Source organism: Macaca fascicularis, chromosome 13 (genome assembly GCF_037993035.2).
Source record: "Macaca fascicularis isolate 582-1 chromosome 13, T2T-MFA8v1.1".
Lineage (NCBI taxonomy): Eukaryota > Metazoa > Chordata > Mammalia > Primates > Cercopithecidae > Macaca > Macaca fascicularis.
Window position 1 is genome coordinate 44,411,747 of NC_088387.1, and position 14,928 is coordinate 44,426,674.

The 14,928-nt window shown below is 35.8% G+C and overlaps 1 protein-coding gene and 1 pseudogene across 4 annotated transcripts in view; one reads left to right on the forward strand and one right to left on the reverse strand.

Annotated features, from left to right (window-relative positions):
• Positions 1–14,928, forward strand: part of LRRTM4 (leucine rich repeat transmembrane neuronal 4) — a 785,356-nt gene that overhangs the window by 97,905 nt on the left and 672,523 nt on the right. The gene's annotated exons all lie outside the window — the stretch shown is intronic.
• On the reverse strand, positions 9,474–10,361 carry LOC102145678 (small ribosomal subunit protein eS4, X isoform-like; annotated as a pseudogene).

Below are 14,928 nucleotides of genomic sequence, written 5' to 3' on the forward strand. Positions count from 1 at the left end.
TTATTATAAGCCAGAATGGAATAAGAAAGAGGCTAATTTTAAAAGGTTAAGAGGCTACCTAGTTTTTAAATGATTATATGGGATATAAGGCCATTTTTAAATTGACAGATAAAAATATATGTAGTTATTGTGTACAACATAATGTTTTAAAGTATGTATACATTGTGGAATAACTAAAGCTAGCTAATTAACATATGCATCACCTCACATTGTAATTATTTTTGTGGTGAAAACAAGATCCACTCTTGCATGTTTCAAGAATACAATATATTATTATTGACTCTAGTCACCATGTTTTAAGACAGCGGTTTTTTTGTTTGTTTGTTTGTTTTTAGACACAGCCTTACTCTGCTGCCCAGGCTGCTAGAGTGCAGTGGCAGAATCACAGCTCACTGCAACCTCCGCCTCCTGGGTCCAAGCAGTGATTCCCCTGATTCAGCCTCCCGAGTATTTGGAATTACAGGCATGTGCCACCATGCCTGGCTAATTTTTGTATTTTTAGTAGAGATAGGGCTTCACCATGTTGGTCAGGCTAGTCTCGAACTCCTGACCTGAAGCAATCCACTTGCTTCGGCCTCCCAAAGTGCTGCGATTACAGGCATGAGCCATCTCACCCTGCAGATTTCTTGAATTAACTCCTCCTATCTCGATAGAAATTTTATATCCTTTGATCAATATCTCCCCTATCCCTTCTTTCTGTCCCAGCTCCTGATAACAGCCATTCCACTCTCTACTTCTATGAGTTCGACTTTTTCTGATTCCACATACACATAAAGTGAAATCATGTGGTATTTGTCTTTCTGTGCCTGGCTTATTTCATTTAAAGTGATATTCTCCAGGTTTATCTATGTTGATGTAAATGACAGGCTTTTTTTTTTCTTTTTTAAGGCTGAGTAGTATTCCATTGTGTATGTGTACCACATTTCCTTTGTCCACTCATCTGTTGATGGACACTTAGGTTGATTCTGTGTCTTGGCTACGGTGAATAATGCTGCAAAATCATGGGAGTGCAGGAGTCTTTTAAACATACCAATTTCTTTTTCTTTGGATATATATTTAGGAGTGAGATTGCTTTTTGAGTGAAAGAGCATATTGTAATTCTTAGATAATTTTCCTGGGTCATAAATGATACCTTATAATCTATTATTCCGTATCTTGAGTTGTTCTTTAAATGCTTTATTTCACACTTGCTCACACTGGAGCTCAATTGCCATTTATCTTACCCTACACAGCTCCATGAGTTCTTCCTGCACTTTACTCCCACTGATTCAGCATTCCTTTGCTTAGAATAGCTTGGATAATTTACTGTGTACTCCCACTTTTAGGTTATTTATAAAAATCTTTAAATAAAATTACTGTCAAACCCAGGGAATGACATTGTTAAACTTTCCCACCCAGTAAAGGATTAATTTAGCTCTGTTCTTTTTCTTCTAATTGCGTCTACTCCTCATTGACAGTGATCAATAGGTATTTGTTAAGCAGCACACTATGTGCTTAAAAGTAGACCAGAGTCTTGGGATATACCGATGAATTCAAAGACATTAAAAGGATTCTACTTAATCACAAGGCAATTAAACTTTATTTGCTTTTTTAACAGTCTCAATAATGAAAATTTACTTAAGAGCATGCAATAGTTATATTCACCATTTACTGTTCTTATTCTTCCATTAATGAATGGCCTTATCTGTGTTTTCTATTGACAATACACAGGGAAACTTCAACTTTTCTTCTAAGTTTTAAACAGTTATCCAATTGATACTAAACTTATTTAGAGCCTATATCTTAAAAAATGAACTTTTAAAAAATATTATTGAGAATGGGAAAAGGCAATATTCCACTGTAGGCTAAGAGTCTTTCTCACATTAAATGAGTGATTCTTAAATATAAAATTATGGAACAGGGGCAATCTCCTGATGGCACTTTTGCCAGGTCAAAGCGAAATGATAAAAATGAGAACATTAACCACAGTTTAACAAAAAGTTACATTTATGTAATTGCCATGTCTATCCTAATGTCCTTCTGATTTTTGTGTGTGTTAATATATCCTGTTTCTACTGATGATGTGGTTATTGGACAAGGAATGTGGGTATTTTTAGTGTCCGTAGTTGGTGTGTCAGTCCATTCTCATGCTTCTACAAAGAACTGCCCAAGACTGGGTAATTTATAAAGGAAAGAGGTTTAATTGACTCATAGTTCCTCATGACTGAAGAGGCCTCGGAAAACTGATAGTCATGACAGGGAAGGAAACACATCCTTCTTCACGTGGTGGCAGGAAGGAGAAGTGTCAAGCAAAAGTGGGGAAAACCCCTTATAAAACCATCAGATCTTGTGAGAACTCACTCACTCTCACAAGAACAGTTGCATAGAGGTAACCACCCCCATGATTCAATTACCTCCCACTGGGCCCCTCCCAGGACATGTGAAATTTATGGGAACTACAATTCAAGATGAGATTTGGGTGAGGACACAGCCAAACTGTATGAGTTAGTAAATGGGAAAGCTGGCAAATTTGTGCTACTCTTCCTCACTTCTTTAAATGTTTTATGGTATGTTGGATTCTAAATTTAGTAATATTGATTTATATATCAATAAGCAAAGAATTTTAACTCTTCAGTAGAGCCTTGGCTACAAGATCTAAGATTGTATGTCCCCAAATCCCACAGTGTTCTCCCATATTCTTTCTCTATGGCCAGCTGATGGCCAAATCATATACTTTAAGGTGAAAATACATGTTAAATCAACAACTCAACTACATATCTGCTTCACATGGAAGATTAATTTGCAAAACTCATATTGCTCTGAAACTTTTGGCTTTGAACTCTCAATAAATGAGAGTTTTCTCTGTGCTGATAAATCATTGTTACATGCGTTTGTGTACATTCAAATCTACACTCCTTTTCACTTAGCAAACATGTCCTTATAGAGAAAAATACTTTAATTTGGTAAAGGATAAATATATACATGAAAGTAGAATTAATGTAGTGATACATAACTCCACTGTGGGCTGAGTCCTTATTTGTTATTTTTTCAACCATTTTTTTTCAGATATTAACTAGGTCCCAAGCACTTTGCTATATTCTAGAAAAGAATAAAGCTAGACCGGGTGCGGTGGCTCACGCCTGTAATCCCAGCACTTTGGGAAGCTGAGGTGGGCTGATCATGAGGTCAAGAGATCAAGATCATCCTGGCCAACATGATTAAACCCCATCTCCACTAAAAACACAAAAATTAGCTGGGCGTGGTGGTGCATGCCTGTAGTCCCAGCTACTCCGGAGTCTGAGGCAAGAGAATCACTTGAACCCGGGAGACCGAGGTTGCAGTGAGTGGAGATTGCACCACTGTGCTCTAGTCTGGCAAAAGAGCAAGACTCCATCAAATAAATACATAAATAAATAAAGTCAGACATAGTCACAACCCTAGCTTAAAGAATAAAGGTGAATACAGGTAGCCATCCATAGCCTTATAAGAAAATACACATTTGTCACTGTGGAGAGATTTCTTTTTCTCTCTCTCTCTCTTTCCTTCTCTCTCTCTTTTCTTCTCTCTCTCTCTCTTTCTCTCTCTCTCTCTTTCCTTCTCTCTCTCTCTCTCTCTGTGTGTGTGTATATGTGTGTGCATACAGCTTCTCTGTGTGTGTACATATTATGTACTCACATACACAGAGAGAGAGAAAAAAGGAGAGACAGAGAGCATGCAGAAATCTGAAGAATAAGTGAAAGTTAATAAAAAGGGATTCAAAGTAGGGGAGGAAAAGAAGGCCCCAAGGCTACAGGAAAACAGGTAAGGATGAGGGGCCAAGTGAAGGCAGAAATGAAAGGTAAGCAGGGGTGATTCAATGTTTCTAAAAGGAAAGGAAAGCATGGAGGTGTTTTGCTCAGGGAATATCAATATCTGATCAATGTGATGGAATCATAGCTTTAGCTGAATGCAGAGAATGGATTGCAGGGAAGCCTGGGGGTACATGCATGTAGATGATTTAGGTTCCTATTGTAGATATTAAGGGAAAAGGCAAAATCGCAGCTGAACTAAGAAAATTTGTGTTAGTGAAAGATACTAAGAAGTAAATGAGCCAGAGTAGCATTTAACAAGTAGATTCAAGAGAATTTTTGATTAATTGGACAGGGGAAATACGGAGATGGATATCAGGGATGACTTTTTTCTTTTCTTTCTTTCTTTTTCTTTTTTCTTTTCTTTTCTTTTTTTTTTTTTTAAGACAGTCTCACTCTGTTGCCCAGGCTGGAGTGGTCTAGTGGCACGATCTCAGCTCATTGCAACTCAGCCTCCCAGGTTCAGGTGATTCTCCTGCCTCAGTCTCCTGAGTAGCTGGGACTGCAGGCATGCACCACCACGCCCAGCTGATTTTTTGGTTTTTATTTGGTAGAGACAAGGTTTCACCACGTTGACCAGGCTGGTCTCAAATTCCTGACCTCAAGTGATCCATCTGCCTTGGCCTCTCTAAAATGCTAGGATTACTGGTGTGAGCTCCCACGCCTGGCCAGGATTGACTTTTAATCACTGACTTAGAAGCTGGATTCATACAGGTTCTATTACATGTGGAGCCAAGGTTTAAAGGGAAATCTGGATATAGACCATGCAGAGATTTGAGATATCCAAAAGACTTTGTCAAGGAGGCAACCGGTATACATATCTGGGGCTAAAAGTAAGATCTGGCCTTGAGATATCAGTTTCTTGTTAATCCACTTATAGGTGTCAATTGCTACATATATGATTACCTAGGGAAATATTATAGGATGAAAAGAGGACAATCTTTAGAGGCAGCCTTGAGGAATTCAAATCAGTAGAGAAGGTAAGATTCCAAACGAGGCAGAAAATGGATTGCCTAACATAAGACAAGAAACACAAAAGATACATGACAAGGAAGCCAAGGTAAATACAGGTCCAGGCTAACATAAGTAAATGCTACTTAGGAGCCAAGTATTAAGATGGTTGGAAAATATCCAGTGGATTTAGAAAAATGTGTTTGGTGATAATCATGAGACATTTGGAAGTAGAATAATAGATTAAATTAATGACTAGTCTGAGAAATGTGTAAAAAGTCAGAAAATTGAGAGACTAACTACAGAGAGCTCTTAGAAGAAACTTGTCTTTGAAACTGGAAAGTCTCTAAATTGGTCCTTAATTTTCAGATGTTAGCTTTACTTTAAACGAATAAAATACAGAAGTAAAACTTAAGGAATATAAATTAAAATCTTTAAAGATTGTTAAATACCAAATTCCTCACTCCGTGAGTGTAGTTTTATTTAGCACAGGTCTTTTTGGTAATTGGAATAGTTTTTTAATAGACACCATGCTTAATCATCCTCAAGAATCTGCCACTGTGATTCAAAGATGTTTCATATTCCACTTAAAACATCAAGCATCTAAAATAAAAAGAATATATTAGTTCACCTCCTGGAGCTTTGAGATATTTTAATAAAAACAACTAACACTAATAATGGGCTCATTAACACTTCCCTTTGTCATGTATAAGTATCCCTGGGTCTATAGCCAAATATAGTATAACCTCCAGCAGGAGTGTATATGTGATTAAGACTGGAATTTCCTCAAGTTTGAGGCAAATCTTCAAAATACTTGTTTGTTCTGACTCATTTTTAGTTAAATACCCTCAAGAAGTTTATATGAACTGCTATGGCAAATTGTACAATCATCACTAAAGTGTTACTTGATGGTTTCTGGAAATTGTCCTTTGCTAAAATAGTTCATCCATCAGAAAGTTGCTAACAAAGACATCAAATTGCAAAATATGCATTCCATTGGAATAAGGAAGTGGTTTTGGTTAAAAATCAAACTGTTCTACAGGAGAATGATGATACTTCGTGTCTATTATTAACACTTTAAAACTGAAGAGTTTACGCGGTATTTTCTGAGCTCATCAGTTCACTGTATAATGGAGTATATTATGAAAAACTCGCGAATGCCAAAAAGCAGGAAAATATATCCAGAACTAAAGTTCTTTCCGTGGAGGATGAATAGAAAACATTATTTTGAAGACTATTTTTTTTTCCTAAAAATTCAGTTTTCTAGTGATTGCTTCTTGTGTCAAAAACAACCAAAATAACAATAAACTGAAATGTACAGAACACTTGCTATATGCCCAGGAGTATGTCAAGTTTGCATGATTGCTAAGAGCTTGAGCATTAACAAATAAACAGACAACTTAGTTTCAGATTCTGACCACTCAGTCCTCTAAGCACGGTAACATCTGCCACCCATAAAGTTGTTGATATAAATGGTTTAAAAATTACCTAGTTAGGTAATGACAAACACATGTATAGGTAATTTAGAAAATAAATAATAAAATGAATAAAGATACAAAATTATACCTGGCAGCTTAATGAATATAGCTGAAAAACAATATAGCATTTTACATGTAATTATTAAGTGGAATGTGAAGGATTGTACAAAAGACTGGTTGTCATTTGCACTTTGGGATTCCTGAACCCAGGCTCACGTACTGTGAATTGGCTCACTTGGGATCCATTTTCATCTACCTTATCTTTTTTATGCAGATTAGAAAATGAAACTCATATTTTCCTACATACCTTCTAGTCAGGCATGACTTTGCAACACAATTCTGACTGTTGAAAAATTGGAAGTCTTTCAGGAATTAGCTGCCTATCTACATAGAAAGATAATGCTTTGAAATAAAGTTTTTCCCCTTCCATCCTAGTCCAGTCTGGTCCTTAGATATGGTGCTTCAGCAACCAATCATGACCATCGGTAGCATTAGAGATGGCAGAAAGGATAGAAGGGACTTGTTACTGATGACACTATGGTGCCATGATACTAGCCCTGAGCTTTTCATTATGCAAGATAAACAAAGCACTCCCTGTTTAGGTAATTGTTACAGAAGGTGTAATGTTTTGTTACCAAATGCATTTTTCATATCTACAGAGAGTGATTTGTCTTCATGTATCAATAATATTTAGAATGATGAGACCTTATATTCAGTTATTTAAATTCTGGGAATTATTCCAAAGAGATGGATTTATAAAAGACCGGTGAGCCCTAAAATAAATGAGTTTGGTTAAAAAAATTACTTGCAAAAAGTATTTATTTTGATAATATTTATAACACTGAAAAGTAGAAAAAAATTAAATGGTAAGTAGGTAATGAAAAGTAAATTAAACAAGTTATACTTATTTTATGGGCCATTATCTAGCAACAAAATGACTTTTAAAATGAGTAATGCTGAAAAAATTTCAATCTAAAGAGAACATTAAAAAATTAATATTTAAAATTACATACAATATGATTAAAATTCCACATTAAAGCAAGTAATCCTAAGGTTTGTGTCAAGTTGATATATGTTATGGAATATTTTGTTACCATTACATTATATGTTTTTTCTCTTAATATGACTACAGTAGGGGTTAAATAGAAACTTTTAAACTTTAAAAACTTTTATTATGCCAAATTTTGAAAACATACAATAAAGAGAATGCCATATGATAAATTCTAATTGTTTTACATATATTCTATGCTTTCTTCTTTTTTCACTCTAGATTATTTTGAACCAGCTACCAACATCATACCATATTCCTGCAACAATTTTAGTCTGTATCTTAGAAACAGGAGAATGCTTTTAAAAAAATAAACACTAAATAAACACTATATCATCATCAGGCCTAGAAGATTCTAAATAATTTCATAATATCATAATCAAATATTCTATTTTTTTACATTTCTATGGTTTCATAAATTGTTTTCTGCTTATTATATCAATAAGAAAGCAAATGCATTCCATCTCTTGCAAATGGTTGATGTGTCACATTGCCTCATATTACTTGTTTGCAATTTATTTCTTGAAGAAACTGTGACATCTTTCCAGTAGAGTATCTTAAAGTATGGATTTAACAAATTGCAACTTGTTGGTACCATTTATTACATTTCTCCATCAGACATGTATGCTATTTATCGACAAGAATATGATGTATATGGTGTTTTGCTCTTTCATGTTTATGTAGTATTAACAGTCATAATAATCAATGCCAAAATCCACCTTTTATAGAGATTACAAAAAGTGGTATTTTACTTTAAACATTTCTAGTTTTATTAACTGGAATGCTTGCACAAAGAAAAACTTTATCTCTTCAACTACAGTCATGCACTGCATAACAATGAGGATCCATTCTAAGAAATGCATCAATAGATGATTTCGTCTTTGTTCAAACATCATAAAGTATATACTTACATAAACCTAGATGGCACAGCCTACCGCATGCATAGGCTCTACGGTATAATAGGCTATACGATATAGGTTACAAACCTGCCCAGCATGTCAGTCTACTGAACACTAGACAATTATAACACAATGGTAAGTATTTTTGTATCTAAACATACCTAAACATAGAATAGTTACAGTAAAAACACAGTATTATAGGCTTATAAGACCCCTGTTGTATATGTGGTCCATTGTTGACCAAAATATCATTATTCATTGCATGATTGTATTTGGTTACCTCAAGATTTCTCAACCCTGGTGCTATTGATGATTTTGGACTAGATAATTCTTTGTCATGAGGAATTGTTCCATGCATTGTAGTATATTCAGTCATGTGTCTGGACTCTTCCTTCTAGATGGCAGTAACGCATTTCCCTAGATTTGACAACCAAAAAGATCTCTAAGACATTGCCAATGACCCCTCGGGGCAAAGATAAAAAAACCCAGTTGAGAACCACTGGGTTATCTTAAGATGTATATATGAAAAGCAGGATATGTTTGATTCTTTTCCTTTATTTATCAGTTTCCCAAATGACCAATTAGTTATCAAGCTTCCCTTAGAGGAGACATAATAACTCATAATTTTAAATGTAATTCATGTCTTTGTATTCACTGTAGCTACTAGTTCTATTTATGTTCATATTTTCTTATATTTTTATCTGTGAAAGACTTTTCTATTTGGTTTCTAAATTTCTTTGATACATCTAGTGGCCTTGTTTCCTGCGATACCAAGTTCTTTCAAGCTAATTTTGTGTATTTTTGTGTAAAATTTGTGTATTTTCTGCCCAGGCCTGGAGCCCACTATTTCTCCAAAGAGTCTTGTCTTTTTTTACTAGGAAATGTAATTTAGAAAATGCAATTTGGATGTTTGAGGTGCTCATTAGTCTCAAGGCGCTTTCAGTGGACAAAAGTGGGAATACATATGTATATATATGAGACATATATATATATATATATCTCACACACACACACACAAACACACACAGAGTCATATTTCCAATTCCATTTCAGTATGCATAGCTTTTTTTCTTATTCTTTAACCTTATACCTGTATCTCCTTTCTTCACTGCTGCAAACTTTAATACCCAATGATACTAACAGAGTCACTCATTTGCTTTATACTTGTGGTGGGCAGACAGTAAAGCTGCCCTTAAATTTCTTACATCCTACTAATTAAACCCTAGTGTAATCTCATACGCTTGAGTGTGGGCTGGACACAGTGACTCAATTCTTTTTTTTTTTTTTTTTTTAAATCCTGCCACAATATTTTTAATTACGTACAAAGGTCTGACATGTCATCCAGGGACCCATTTCACCCACTGCTCTGTTTGGCCGCCAGTCTTTTTTCTCTCTCTTCAGCAATGGTGAGGCGGATACCCTTTCCTCGGGGAAGAGAAATCCATGGTTTGCTGCCTTTGCCAATAACAAAAATGTTGGAAAGTCGAGTGGCAAAGCTGTTGCCATTGGCATCTTTCATCTTTCAAAGATCCAAGGTGCCTCTCTCTGTTGGTGATCACACCAATTCTTCCCAGGTTGGCACCTCCAGTCACCATACACAGGTTACCAGTGTCGAACTTGATGAAATCAGTAATCTTGCCAGTCTCCAAATCAATCTGAATATCATTCACCTCGATGAGGGGATCAGGGTAGCGGATGGTGCGGGCAGCATGAGTCACCAGATGAGGGATTCCTTTTGTGCCCACAAAGATCTTTCTCACTTTGCATAACTTGTACTTAGCCTCCTCAGGTGTAATACGATGTACAGCAAAGCAACACTTGGTGTCATAGGTCAGACGGAAATTCTCTCCCATCTTGTCAATGCTTATGACATCCATGAATCCAGCAGGGTAGGTTATATCAGTTCGGACCTTGCCATCGATCTTAATGAACTGCTGCATGCAAATCTCCTTTACTTCATCTCCTGTCAGGGCATACTTAAGTCTGTTCCTTAGAAAAATGATGAGGGGGAGACACTCTCAACTTGTGGGGACCGGTGGATGGACGAAGAGCAAACACACTGGTCAATTTATCCAGCATCCAATGCTTTGGAGCTGCTACCCGCTTCAGATTCTTCTTGGGACCACGAGCCATGGCTGCGTTAGGCAAGGAAAGAGACAGTGACTCAATTCTAATGAATAGAATTTGACAAAAGTGATTGAATGTCACTTCCTAGGTTACCTTACCAAAAGAGCATAACTTCCGTCTTGCTGGCTTTATGTAGTTCTTTGCTGGTTTGCTTTGAGGTAATCCATGTGTTCTGTTATAAACTGCCCTATGGTGAGGTCCACATGGCAAGAAACTGAGGAAGACCTCCCAGCAACAGCTAGAGAGGATCTGAGGTCCTCAGATGAACAGCCCACAAAGAATTGAATCCTGCCAACACCGATGTGAGTGAGCTAGGAAGCAGATCCTTTCACAGCTGACCCTTGGGTTGATTCTAATGACAAACACCAGCCAACACCTTCATCCCAGCCTTTGGAGAAAAGTCAAGTGCAGACACTCAGTTAAGCTGCACCCAGATTCCCACCTTCAGAAACTGTCCCCAGGTGTGAAATGGGGCTATAGTACAAGCACGGCTTTCTATGTTTACTGATTGTATTTCTTCTATGGTTACTCAATCGTTCCTTTCCTTTGTAATTCTGGAAGGCACTTGGGCAAGCGTGATTAATCCTAGTTTTTCTTTTCTTTTCTTTTTCTTGAAGCTCCCTTGTAAAATCTTACATGCTTTTATTTGAAACCCACACAACTTTATTATGTAATGTCCATACTAGGTACTGTGGAAAATGGAAATTCATAAATTAGTAATAACCCCAAACAAAATACAGTCAGCCCTCTGTATGCATCTATGATTTTTTACATCATGGATTCAACTAACTGTGGATCAAAATTATTCAAAAATAAATTGCAGCTCTATTGAACATGTATAGACTTTTTTCTTGTCATTGTTTCCTAAGCAATACAGTATAACAACTAGCATCGATTTACATAGCACTTACAATGTGTTAAGTATTGTAAGTAATCTAGAGATGATTAAAAGTATTTGAGAATATTTGTGTGGGCTGTATGCAAATACTATGCTGTTTTGTATAAGGGACATGAACATCCATGGATTTTAGTATCGGTGAGAAGTTCTGGAACCAATGAGGGACAACTGTATATAACACATGCCAAACTATGGAACCTTCTATTGACACAGCATTAATGTTTCTTAGCCATTAATTTCCTTAACCAAGAACATGAGTCTTGGAATTAACTTTGGCCTCAAATGTTTGTAATCACAGCATAGGCAGTAAGCCAAAGAAAATAAATAGATAAATCCGCTGACAGGACAGACGAAAATAATGTATTTATGTGTTCACTCACGCGACAAATATTTATTGTGTCTACAATATATTGGGTACTTAGAATAGTACTATTAGAATATACTAATAGTAAATATTGGGTACTATTCTAAGTACCCAATATATATGAGTAAATAAAGAAGACTTAAAAATGCCTTTGTGAAACTTATAATCTAGCAGAAATATATAAGCAATAAACATGAAGAATAAGTGAACATCAGGAGGCAGGGATCCTAGGACCACCTTGAAAGTCTGTTAGCCACAGTAAGTAAATGCCATTGTATAGTGGAAGCTGGAAAATGCTATGGAGATAAATAAAGTTGGTCAGAGGAGAAGGAGTACACAGAGGTGGCTTGGTTTAAATTGAAACAAGATAGATAGTGAAGATCTCTTTAAGAAAGTGACTTTGTGCAAAGTCATATGCATGACTCAGGAGAAAACAACTTAGGCTGGAAGAACAGCAAGTCCAAATATTTGAGTGTGCCTGCTATGGTCTAGTAACAGCAAGGGAGTAGTGTTGCTGGGATAGAATGAAGAAAAGTAGAAAGTGAAAAAGACATTGAGGGGACACTGGCTTTTGAAGGGCCAAATAGGCATAAGAGGATTTTGTCTTTTTCTCTGCAAACAATGGAGAATCACTGAAATTTTTTGAGCACAGAATTATTAGTAAATTAGGACAACCCACGTCTTATTTCAGTCTCTGTGATTCAAAATAAGTCAAGAGCATATGCTCAGGGATGGAGCACCGTGTAATAATTTTATAACCTGACCCTAAATTTGTACGTATCTTTGATATACAAACATATTATTTTTCTCAGTTTAATGTCTGTATAAACTCTTCAAAAATTGAAATGGATGAAAGTATACCAACTAATCAGATCATGTCACATAGTATTTTTAGAAGTCATCAGGAATACCAAGTATAACACTGCTATTGTTCCTACCTCACAGAATCACTTTGGAGAATTCCACAAGTCCTCATTATCTGTGCTAAAAAAATACATATCAGAAATGTAGTTAGGGTCTACACTAAGAACCCCTGACACAAAAATAACACAGTTGTGTGCTGTTTACATCTTCTTAATGCACAAGGGCTTCCCTAATGAAAGTTCTCATTTGTTTCCTTCAAAAATCATCCTATGCCATTAAACTAACTTTCAAAGACTAGTCATCTAATTAATATGATTTTGTTCTCTCTTTAGTCCTATCTCTCTTTTGGGAACTATTATTATTCAAACAGCAGGTAGAGTGGTATATTTTTCTTGTTTCTTAAGCTTTCATTTATTATTATTTTCCATTATTTAAAAAATGTTCTGTGTTCATCTTAGTTTGGGTTTGCATAACAAAATATCATAGACTGGGTGGCGTAAATAACAAAAACTAATTTTTGTGCAGTTCTAGAGGCTGGAAGTTCAAGATCAGGGTGCCAGCATGGTCAGTTTCCAGCAGGGTTCAGTTTCCGATGAAGGCTCTCTCCTTGACTTGCTGACAGCCATCAAAGACCCCACTCATATGAGCTCATTTTACCTTAATTACCTCCTAAAAACCGTATCTCTAAACAGAGTCACATTGGGAGTTAGAGCTTCAACTCCCAAATTCAAATTCATATGAATGTTGTGAAGACACAATTCAGTCTTGCATGCATGTATATATACATGCATATACACAGATATACTTGTACCATATTCATACATATGCATACATAGTATGTGCATACATAAATATACATACTATGTGTGCATGTAAAATATAGACAAATATATATCTATACACATATACATACATATATACTTCCCATTTCCTTTCTTATTAATAGCTTCTTTAGTTCTCTTAAGAATTTAAAATTTAAATTTGTTTTTCTTTGATTCTAAAATTCTCTCCTATTACATCTTCTTCATAGTAATTCACATATTGGAATTTGTCGGTTTCATCGCTTATTTCTCAAACCACTGGGTTCCTTAAACAAATAGTAAATTCTCTTTTTCTATTCATACTGTCCCACCCATATTAGACAAACCTGCACCTTGAGTGAATGTTTATCTTCAGATTGAATTCAGGGACTAGGAAGTTGTCACTTAACAGGCAGTAGGAAGAAGTTTTCCTTTCACTGTGAGCTGAAAGGAAATGAGTTTCAGAGGAAAGTCCCTTCCTGAAATGTGCAAGAAAGCTCCTAGTTCCGTGTTTGACAAGAGAAATAGAAGTGAGTCTTTCTTGGTTGCATGATAGAGAAATAATTTCACTTTTGAGTAGAGCTCCCAGAGGGAAGCCAGAGTAGCAAGATCAGCAATGTTTTTCCAGATATGAGTTTAAGACGTGAGTAGAAGCAATTCATCCCCTAATGTTGGAGAAACATCCTCGACCCAACAGGTACATTTATCTAGTTCATACATGCAAGGATGCCTGGGAACCAAGAATTGACATGTGTGGCACCCCTTTAGAAAAAATTTCCCTCTTTTTCTCCTCCTCATCATTTCTATCAGTGTTTGCTATTTATATTAGTTGAGTCATTTCAATAGAATACATTAGAGTAAAGATAATGTCCTCCTATGCCTGTTGAGCCATGTAAGATCCAGGACTCCAACACCCTTTGACTTTATCTTTTCTGTTACAGAAATCAGGTTTCATCTCAGCTTTTAAAACTTTGTTTCATACATCTTGTGTTATTGCTATATTCTCTTAAGAAAAGAAAATTTAACAAGGAGGTAATAAATGTTCACTTAGTAAAATTTTCCGTATTGGTGTTTACACAATTTTGTATTAGGCATAATTGAAAGTCAAGAGAATTCTTGACTTTCATGAGTTTACTATGTAGTTAGAATTTCATAAATACCTAATGTAGATGATGGGTTGATGGGTGCAACAAATCACCATGGCACGCGTATACCTATGTAACAAACCTGCACATTTTGCACATGTATCGCAGAACTAAAAAAAAATAAGTTCAGGCATGATTAATTAAACAGGGATAATTACAGTAAGCCTGGGATAACCTCCTTGCCGACTCTGATATAAATTCCTATGGAAATACAAAATAATGGAGCTCAGAATGAATTCAGGGTTCACTAAGAGATACATTGGAAATGTCTTGAAATGGTTTTAAAGGAAATCATGGGTGTGAGTGGGTGGAAATTTTACCTGGCCCATGCCAAAAATAAGCAAATGTGAGAATAAATGAAGTTTCAAGAATCACTAGAGGATTCTCAAGTAAGGAAAGTTCAGAGAGAGCTTAGGTGATAGGCTTTAAAAATATATTAGATTGGATTTAGCATCTATACATTTTTTTCCATTTAGTAAACAATTTGCACTTCACACAATACATCTCAAGATTATTTCATATGTGCT